Genomic DNA, 8,695 nt, shown 5'->3' with positions numbered 1-8,695 from the left:
CCCCCCCGTGGATGCAGCTGCCACCGAAAGCAGGGAGGGTGGTGGCCATAAGTTTTTAAAGAGCCCCTAAGGAGAGCTGGGGGAGCCAGAATGACCTCTCGCGACATCACACGCGAGAGGTGGAATTTTCTCCTACGAGTCCAAGGCCACCACCCCGGGGCTCAGGGAGGCAAGGGAACGTTTCACCCCGCCCCCCCCGCCCGCCGGCGTCACAGCTGCCGCCAAGAACAGAGCAGCGGCCATAACTTTTTAAAGAGCCTCTATCAAGAGCTGGGGGAGCCTCGATGCCGCTTGGACATCACACACGAGAGGTGGAATTAACCCCTACGAGTCCAAGGCCACCACCCCGGGGCTCAGGGAGGCAAGGGAATGTTTCACCCCGCCACCCCGCCCGCCGGCACAGCTGCCGCCGAGAACAGGGCGGTAGCCATAACTTTTTAAAGAGCCCCTATCGAGAGACGTCATTAAGGAAATGTTCGTTGCCCTTCACTTTTCGTAAGAGTGGTCCATTTCTGCTGATTCCTCCTCCCTCTGCTGCACTGAGGGATGCCAACCTCCAGGCGGAAGCCGAAGATCTCCCAAAACTACAACTGATCTCCAGACGACAGAGATCAGTCCCCATGGAGAAAAGGGCTGCTCTGGAGGGTGGGCTTCATGGTATTATACCCTGCTGAGGTCTTTCCCCTCCCCAAGCCCTCCCCTCCCCAGGCTCCATCCCCAAATCTCCAGGAATTTCCCTACCTGGAGCTGGTAACGCCTGCACCCCCTAAAGTTTGCTCCTCAGGAGCAGCACGGTGGGCGGGGGGGCCTGTAGTGAGAGGGGGGGAACTGTGCGCATCAGACCCCCTCCCCTCTTAAGAAAGCTTACAGATCCTTCATTTTGCCGGACGCGGCTGGACGCAGGCCCGTACGAGGCGTCGCTTACGCCTCCCACCCCCTGCCACCCATGCAGTTTCAGCACAGGAATAAATCATGGTTCGAAAACAGGAGGCCTAACCACACCGGCCCGCAGCGTCTGCCTCTCACTCACCCAGCCTGGGAACTGCAGTCGCTTTGCAGCGTGGGAAGCGCATCAGAACCGAGACTGCGCTCTTCCCTCCGTCATGGACCGAAACACAAAGCAGGTCCAAACCGGCAATATTAAAATAAGGCAGTGGGGTTTTTTTTTTTGGCTCGCTTCTCTAGGCAAGCGGTATCAGTTTGGCAACACTCTCAGGATCTAGCAGATTCTCAGAATCACGTCCTCGTTTCACAACGCAGCTGATCTACGTGGAAAAGCTGAAGAGGCCCTCTTGCGCAAGAACATTTGCACTGAAACACTCGGGCCTGCAGGGAACCCACGGGTACCCACATGGAGCCCACGCTCCGGTTTTCCAAGCGGCCGGCATAGCCACCTCCTGCAGCCTGGATGCTAGAAACGCTTTCGAACGATCTCTTCTGTCACTTGGATTTGAGTCCGGAAGCACCTGAGAGACCCACAAGATTTCCTGGGCACCAGCTTTCGAGAGCCAAAACTCCCTTCCTCAGATACAAGTAGGAATGGAGACCCCTGAGCTCTTATATCCCAGTCAGAAGGGGGGAGGGGTGTTGCAGGCAAGGAAGCCAGGATGCAAAGGTGCAATGCCGAATGGAATCATGTTGATGACAGCAGAGGGAAATTGTGCATTGTCTTCGTCAGGTCGGCTGCGGCTCGATGGCACTTTCCACCAACACCAGAAAGGTAAAAGTAAAGGTTCCCTTGCTCGAAAGCCAGTCGAGTCCGACTCTAGGGTTGCGGTGCTCATCTCCGTTTCAAAGCCGAAGAGCCAGCGCTGTCCGAAGACATTTCCGTGGTCATGTGGCCGGCACGACTAAACACCAAGACGCACGGAACGCTGTGACCTTCCCACCGAAGTGGTCCCTATTTATCTACTTGCAATTTCTTGCTTTCGAACTGCTAGGTCGGCAGGAGCTGGAACTAGAGACGGGAGCTCACTCCGCCATGCGGCACACCCGGGTCTCGAACTGCTGAACGACCGACCTTCCACAGCCTGCAGTTCAGCGTCTTAACCACTGGAGCCACCGCAGCTCCTTAACACCAGAAAAACCATCTTTAGATTATGTCCTTTTAACAGTCAAACCTGCAGTGCCTTTTTTGTGCCTACTTAGGTGTGTGCTATTTGTTGGAGTGGGCGACTCAGCATGCCTGGACATTGCGGAGCGTTACATCATTCTACCCATGTACAGGTGCTATCTCCTTGAATGGGGTGCCTCTCTTTGTCTTAACCTGGGAGCTGCCCTCTGACCCCTCCCCTCTCTCGCTTTGTCCTCTCCCTCCCTTCACATGGCCTTCCGTGGAGATACATCTCTGCAGGTCTCTCCTGCGGGTACAATGCCCTCTTGCTCCCACACACATGATGCTGGACAAGCTGCCCATTTGTGGTAGGGAGGGTGTAGACTTTCCAATTTCCCGGGGGGGGGGGCTGGGGCTGGGCCAGAGGCATTGCTTTGCTAGGAGCAAGGGTGGCTCCCGGGGGAGGCTGAGCACCTTCCTGAAAATTTCGGCGGAGGCTGACGCCCCGCCGCCCCCACGAAGATTACGCCTATTTAGAGTAGGCTTCTTTTTCGCCTTTTGACTGCAACCTGAATGTGAACCAGATCTACTTGAATAAATGCAAGTTTACCTTTTTTGCAATATACTTCTCGGGAGATTTATTTACTGCACTCAATCCTAGGCTTCTATGACTGGGCAAAACTCTACGATATCAACTCAATATCCCAATATTATTTCCTTTATGTGATGCTCCTGGGTGTGTCTCTATTGTGTTTAATGCCATGACATCTTTGCATGCATCTTTGGGCGTGTGATCTTCTTTTCACTCTGCCTTCCTCTCCGTCTGCCCTCCTGGTCTTGACAGGCACCCTTTCGAAAGCCCTTTTGTTCCGTGATGCAATGCAAAGCGTTCTTTGTTTTCACAGAGGAAAACAGGGAACACACCTGTGGGTTTACATCTCGCATTGAGAATCACTGCTGGAGCATTGTGCCCTGCGAACACACATTGTCCTTCTCCGACCGCTGTCCTCAGTATCAGGGGTCATTTAATAGAAAAAGAGGTGCAGGAGCTCATTCGCATAACTCATTAGCATAACTTATTTGCATGTGCCACACCCCCTGACATCAAGTGGAAGTGTGTCAGAAGGCAACACCCACCGCTCAGGCTCCACTGGACTGTTTTGGATTGCTAGCTACTGGGGGAGACGGGGACGTGCAGATCTATCCTCACAGTGGAGGGGAGAGCTTGTACCTGAATAAAACTTGGTCTTAAAGGTGCCACTGGACTATTTTGGGGCGGGGTGGGGCTCTGCAACTTACCTGGCTGCTTCTTGCTCTGACTGAGGGCTGCTGGGAGCAGGGGGAAGGGCTTGTTGCATGTGCCGGCCCCCTGGGCTCTTTACTGCCAGAGCTCCGCTCCTGCGCGCTCCTGCAGGAAATGACCCCTGCTCAGTATGACTTTAAGTGGTGCTAGATAGGTTTGCAACACGTTTGGAAGCGATTTGTGGTAGCTAGAAACGTTGCCAACCTTAGGGCAATGGCTTTGGTAGGCACCTGTGTTGTGCTCAATAGCCACAATCTCGTCAGCTGCCAGCCCTTTTCTGGCAACCCCTGAACAAAGTTTCATTCCGGTGGCACCTTTAAGACCAACAGCGTTTTATTCCGGGTATAAGCGTTTTGTGTCCATGGACGTGCACACGAAAGCCCCAGAGAGCACTGCGACCAGGAGCTCAGAACCCACTGGCCCTCCCAGGTCTTAAGGAGGCCAGGCTGGCAGTAACCAGGGCCGGGGCTTTCTCGGTGGCGGCTCCTCTCTGGTGGAACGAGCTCCCAGAGGAGATCAGGGCCCTGCGAGATCTTTTGCAGTTCCGCAGGGCCTGCAAGATGGAGCTCTTCCACCAGGCCTTTGGAGCCGCCTCTGCCGTTAAGAACTGATAGATGGAGGTTCGAACTGATTTAAGAGTTAAGAACTGATAGCTGGAGGTTTGAGAGCCCTGTTTCCTCTTGGAACTCCAGCAACAGTCTGAGCCAGCCGCCAGAAGGAGAGGGTTTTTTTTAATCATTAACTTTTTATTAAGATCTCTGGTAAATCGTTACAACAACAAAATAACATAACAACAATAACATTAACTTCCAATATTTCAAAGTACAACGAATATAGAGCTGTAGATCTTAGTATTGACTAATAAAGAATTAACTTAAGGAGATTTAAAGAAGATCGAAGAACCGACTGTGAGACAAGAGAATTGAATAACAGCAGCCACTATGAAATCAACGTTTTGTTGTTGTTGTTCAGTCGCACAGTCGAGTCCGACTCTTCGCGACCCCATGGACCAGATCATGCCAGGCCTTCCGGTCTTCCGCCGTCCTCTGAAGTTGGCTCAATTTCATGCTCGTTGCATCGATGACACTGTCTAGCCATCTTATCCTTTGCCGTCCCCGCCTTCTTTGACCTTCAGTCTTTCCCAGCATCAGGGTCTTCTCCAGGGAGGGCTCCCTTCTCATTGGGTGGCCAAAGTATTTGAGCTTCAGTTTCATTATCTGACCTTCCAGGGAACAGTCAGGGTTGATTCCTTTTAGGATTGACTGATTTGATCTTCTTGCAGTCCAAGGGACTCTCAAGAGTCTTCTCCAGCACCATAGTTCAAAAGAATCTATTCTTCGGCGCTCGGCCTTCCTTATAGTCCAACTCTCGCAGCCATACATGACTACTGGGAATACCATTGCTTTGACCATGCGGACGTTTGTTGGCAGGGAGATGTCTCTACTTTTTATCATGCTGTTTAGGTTCGCCATCGCTTTCCTCCCAAGGAGAAGGCGTCTTTTAATTTCATGGCTGCTGTCACAGTCTGCGGTGATCCCAGGAACGTGAAGTCTGTCACTGCTTCCACGACGTCCCCTTCTATTTGCCATTTAAAGGGTCTTAGAATTATTTCAACCTAATTTATATTTTATGTTTTATTGTATGATGGGCTGATCTTGTGTAAGCCGCCCTGAGCCGGTCCTGGCTGGGAGGACGGGGTTAAAATTCAATAAAGAAATAAATAAAACCCAGAACGGAACTTCGTTGGTCTTAAAGGTACCACTGAACTAAAACTTTGTTCTGCTGCTTCAGACCAACACGGAAACCCCACCTGAATCTGGCGACCCCCTGGGAATGTTTCAGAGGAGACGCCTGGGCAGGCGGAATATCACAAACTTCATTCGTCACGGCACCTAGAATGGTCTTCATCATTGACATGGTGGGAATTCCTAAAGTGGCACGATCCTCTCAGTTTGCTGATGTCCACATCAAAGAGCTATCAAAGAGACGGGTAGATAGTTTTGTGCCTGCACAACAGCTCTGGTATTGGAGTTTCATTTCTACCCGTGGTCATGGGTGGTCGGGTCAGGGAATTAAACCATGTGGGAGAGCGACTACAGCTCCCATAAGACTGTGCAAAAATGCACATGTTCAAAATAACCTCAGGAGCATCTGGGTTCCAAATGGCCAGATTCTGTAAAAAAAAAAACCCTGAGGGTTCATTTATAATCACCGATTGGTTTGCTCACTATTCACTGGTGTGACTGGTGGCCCAATAGTGGGCAGTGAAGAAGGCCCGTGTGAGAGAGAGGAGTAGAACTCCTGTTGGGTTGTGCAAGAATGTACATGTATGAAACATGTATGAAACACTGCTGAGAGTACTGTATTGCACTTAACTGTTTGAAAATATGAAAGGTAACTTGGGAAACAGGTATGAACCGCTCAAAAATGGCCAAGAGAGAGAAAAACTGATCCCTGATTGCGACTGGCAAACAGAAAGTGAGCCAAAATAGTGAGTTATTCAGCATTCCTAGTGGTATTCATTTATATTTTATTTATTAGTTAAATTTATATCCCACCCTTCCCAAAACGGGCTCAGGGTGGGCCACAACAAAGTGCATGGACAATTTAAGACCAGTTACAATAATCAAAACAGCTAAAACCATTAAGCAATTGTTCGTACGCTTAGTCAAACAACCACAGCAGTTTCCTTTTCTAAACGATAAGAATGTTTCAGAGAAACAGGAATAATCAAACAGGCAAGTATCGTGTTACTGTGAACTGAATAACATCCAGTCTCCCTTTCCCCCGGTAAAACAGAAGCAAAGTAGATGCGCGGGAGGCGACCAGCTAGGGGAACTTCCTGTTTCAGTTCCTGTTAAAGTTTTTGTGAATTCGTGATGAGGAACACGTCCCCTCTTTATTTCTGCCTCGCACGAGTCTGGGGGATGCACAAAGACTCCAATCCCTCCCCCTCCCCTGTAGGGTTCCCAACCTCCAGGCGGGTCCTGGAGATCTCCCAGAATTACAACTGAGCTCCAGGCTACAAAGACCAGTCCCCCCCTGGAGGAAATGGCTGCTTTGGAGGGTGGCCTCTATGGCATTATACTCCATTGAAGTCCGACTCCTCCAAGAGCCCCGCACTTAGGGTCGCAAGCTCTGGACTGGAAAATACCTGGAGATTTGGTGGGGCTGGTGCCTGGGTGCGGGTGGGGTTTGGAGTGGGGAGAGACCTCAGCAGGATACAATGCCATAGAGTCCACCCTCCAAAGCAGCCATTTTCTCCAGGGGGACTGATCACTGGAGGCTGTCAGCCTTAGACTCCCCAGGTCCCACCCCCTCCCAGTCTTCAGGAATCTCCCAACCCAGAGTTGCCAACTGCACATTAAAAGGGTCTGGCGCTGTCTTGGGGGTGACATCTGCCGCTAGGAAACCACAGTTGCCAAATCGGCGCCTCTCTGGCTCCTCCCGCCTGCTGAGGGCCAGACGTCCTCTTCACGTGCTCAGGCTTGGGTTACTTGTGTTCTGTCTCCACACAGGTCTGCCTTGCTGTTTAAACGTGGTCAGCATTTACAACGAAAGCAGAAGGTAGCAAATCTCCCCCCCCCATCACCACTGTTTCGATTTCCTGTCTCCCTTCTGCATATCTCACTGGCAAGCAGGGGTCATTTCCTGCACAAGCGCGCAGGAGCGGAGCTCTGGCAGTAAAGAGCCCAGGGGGCGGGCACATGCAACAAGCCCCACCCCCTGTTCCCAGCAGCCCTCAGTCAGAGCAAGAAGCAGCCAGGTAAGTTGCAGAGCCCCGGTCCCCTGGTCCAAAACCGTCCAGTGGCACCTTTAAGACCAAGTTTTATTCAGGTACAAGCTCTCCCTCCTCTGCGAGGACAGAGCTGCCCATCCCCCCCCCCCAATAGCTAGCAATCCAAAACAGCCCAGTGGAGCCTGAGCGGTGGGTCTTGCCTTCTGACACACTTCCGGTGATGTCGGGGGTGGTGGTGGCATATGCAAATAAGTTATGCTAATGAGCTCCTGCTCCCAGCAGCCTTCAGTCAGAGCAAGAAGCAGCCAGGTAAGTTGCAGAGCCCCGGTCCCCTGGTCCAAAACCGTCCAGTGGCACCTTTAAGACCAAGTTTTATTCAGGTACAAGCTCTCCCTCCTCTGCGAGGACAGAGCTGCCCATCCCCCCCCCCCAATAGCTAGCAATCCAAAACAGCCCAGTGGAGCCTGAGCGGTGGGTCTTGCCTTCTGACACACTTCCGGTGATGTCGGGGGTGGTGGTGGCATATGCAAATAAGTTATGCTAATGAGCTCCTGCACCTCTTTTTCTATGAGATGACCCCTGCTGGCAAGTCTACTGTCTTTAGGATTCCTCGTGTTGATTTCCCCCCCCCCCCATCGAATTTGCACCAATTTTTACTGTTCTTTTTGCATCAGCTGCCCCTAAATTGTGTATGGATGGTCTGAAAACGGTCTAAAAACGGGATAAAGGAAGTCGACAGATCGGGGGCGACCGTGACCGAAGAGGCTGAAAGAAAAAGGCTCACAGCGATAACAGCTGAAAGATACAAAGACCTGCAAGGGGGCATAGCACAGTGTTTCCTAGAGTGGGGGGGGGGCAGGCAAATAGGGTGTGCTAACTAGGGTTCCTAACTAGGGTTCCCAACCTCCAGGTGGGACCTGGAGATCTCCCAGAATCACAGAGATCAGTTCCCCTGGAGAAAATGGCTGCTTTGCAGGGTGGGCTCTCTGGCATTGTAGCCCTCTGGGGTCTCTCCCCTCTCAAAACCCCGCCCTTCTGAGGCTCCACCACCAAATCGCCCCAGAACTCCCCAACCTGGAGTTGGCAATCTTAGCTATTAACAAGAGAGTTTTACCTGGAGCTGGTGCAAGAGGGAAAGAACTGGGGGGGAAAGAAGGAGGTCTTTTGCTTGGTTTTTCTTAATAATCTTTTATGTAGTGAGAATAATGAACACCTGGAATTCACTGCTGCAGGCAGTGGTGGTGGCTACAAGCACAGACAGCTGCGAGAGGGGATTGTATAGACATACGGAGTAGAGTTCCATCAGGGGCTATGAGCCACAAGGGATAGATGGAACATTCTGTCTAGGGTAGTGATGCTCTAGTTTGGTGTAGTGGTTAAGTAAGGTAAAGGGTTCCCTTGCTCGAAAGCCAGTCGAATCCGACTCTAGGGTTGCAGTGCTCATCTCCGTTTCAAAGCCAAAGAGCCAGCGCTGTCCGAAGACGTTTCCGTGGTCATGTGGCCGGCATGACTAGATGCCGAGGTGCACGGAACGCTGTTACCTCCCCACCGAAGTGGTACCTATTTATCTACTTGCAATTTCTTGCTTTCGAACTGCTAG

The sequence above is a fragment of the Gekko japonicus genome, unplaced genomic scaffold (genome assembly GCF_001447785.1).
Source record: "Gekko japonicus isolate JY-2015 unplaced genomic scaffold, Gekko_japonicus_V1.1 scaffold2575, whole genome shotgun sequence".
Taxonomy (NCBI): domain Eukaryota; kingdom Metazoa; phylum Chordata; class Lepidosauria; order Squamata; family Gekkonidae; genus Gekko; species Gekko japonicus.
The sequence above is the reverse complement of the archived record's forward strand: the minus strand, read 5'-3'. Positions refer to the sequence as shown.